The following is a 1,865-nucleotide window of genomic DNA, read 5'->3' on the forward strand; positions in this document are numbered from 1 at the left end:
AAAGGAGATGAAACCAGGGGAGGATGGAAGAAAAGAGTGGTTGCATGCCTCCTCAACAAACTTCAAGCTTCAAATCCCTCTCCATAATCGATTCTGGCTTGCCCAAAGGCTCTATAGGATGTTTTTTGTAGCAATATAGAACTTCCTGTAGAAATTTCTGTAGCTTCCTGTAGAAGGTTGAACCATGACTAGAATGTGTCCGAACCCTGAAAAACTGAGTATTCATGGAGGGGATGGATGTGAGGGTGCCTGGGAACTTGGTAGGGACCCTTCTGCTTGTGTTGGGAGGCCCCCTTTCCGCATTGTGTTCCTGCAACCTGTAACAATTTCCATGGATTAAACTTGTTTTTTCCCTCTCTGTTTCTTCCTTCTTTTCTTTCTTACTTTTCCTCTTGCTTCTCCTGTGGCTTTTCCTGTGATGGCTTGCCCTAGGTTTTCTTTCCCTTAGCTTCCTTACCCTTAGTTTTCTTCTCTGCCTCACTATCTTGCTTCCTCACGCTCTGTTTTGGCTTGTGCACTAATCAGAATGGGCATTCTGTATATGGTTTCCTCCCCAAAATGTGGAGGACAGTATCCCTCAAGTGTTTTTTTTCTTTGCAAACCATTCAACCAGTCCTGTCATGTTTTTCACTCTATCGAGTCTTGCCATAGAAAAGATAATGGGCTTTTTATGGTCATTCAAAACACACATGTGTTCAATTGTTTGTTCAGGATTGAACAAGAGTTCCTCAATTGAACCATGTAAAGCAGTAAGACAATGCTGCTCCTCTGTATAAGGGAAATAAATCTGCATGTCTGCTCTAGGAGAAACAATGTTGAATTTGGGATCAAAAACATCAATTCCATGAACCACACGATAAAGACTAGGAAGGGTGAAAGCAGTGTGGCTCTCATACTGGCCAACAGTATCCTTGCTTCCAGCAATCTCTTGATATGTGCTAGTGATAATAAAATCTGCATGATTCATTGCAATTAGATCTGCAGTAAACTGGCAAGAGAAATGGTATTTTTCTTCATATTTTTTCAGTATATGTCTGAATCTGAGTATTTGGTCTTCTCCAAAGCATGGGCTATGTTGCACTGAAGACAATTCCAGGCAAAAATAAAAAAACGGCTTTTGAATTCATAGACAGACTTGCATTCACATTTTTCCTACCCCCTCAACACGTCGAATTCACCACCTTTTGAATTATTTGCATGGGAAAGTTATGTTCAGGCCTACCTCACTGAGAATTTCCACCCTCGACGTGAACAGTCCAAGCTTCTTCGTATGCTGGGTTTCCTGTAGCGCAACTTCCTGTAGAAACGCCTGTAGAGCACCCCTGCACCTCTGAGCAAGCCTGATACGCAGCAGAATCTCAAAGACAGGTAAAAAAACTCAGTGGAGGACGGTAGGTTAACCAATTGTGCACACTTTAGTTGAGGATGTGGAAAGTGCAGATGAATAGCAGTTCGTGAGTTTCAGCTGAGCCTTCTTTAGTTGCTGCGTGATTTGTGGTGAGGTGGCAAAAACATGTGCTGGCCATGCAGACAGAAGTGCTGCCACAAATCATCATATTTCTTACCTGTGATCACTCCATCAATCACGTTGAAGGTCAAATAGTCACCATTACTTGTTTCCCAATTTCTTCCTGAGATGGCTAAGCGCACGTGTCTTATTCACCCACCGAGTGCTGTTGAACTGGATGAGGGTGGCCAGTTAGCTGGCCACCGATTTTTGTAATCCCAACCATCTCATTGCTCATGCTGTTTCCGAATTACATTCATGCAATCAGAGGAATGAGTTTTAGTCATGTACTTGAAGTCAAATGGTTGCTGTGAGGTGCTTTTTGCTGCTGCATGCATATGTTTCGGTGGTTGCATGA

The 1,865-nt window shown here is 42.8% G+C and overlaps 1 pseudogene; it reads right to left on the minus strand.

Annotated features, from left to right (window-relative positions):
* Nucleotides 1–577: 577 nt before the first annotated feature.
* LOC149149001 (sucrose synthase 1 pseudogene) lies at nt 578–967 on the minus strand (annotated as a pseudogene).
* Between the last annotated feature and the right edge of the window lie 898 nt (nt 968–1,865).

This window comes from Pinus tabuliformis, chromosome 9 (genome assembly GCF_031772625.1).
Source record: "Pinus tabuliformis cultivar Carrire ecotype Pingquan chromosome 9, CPIR1, whole genome shotgun sequence".
In the NCBI taxonomy this organism is placed as follows: Eukaryota; Viridiplantae; Streptophyta; class Pinopsida; order Pinales; family Pinaceae; genus Pinus; species Pinus tabuliformis.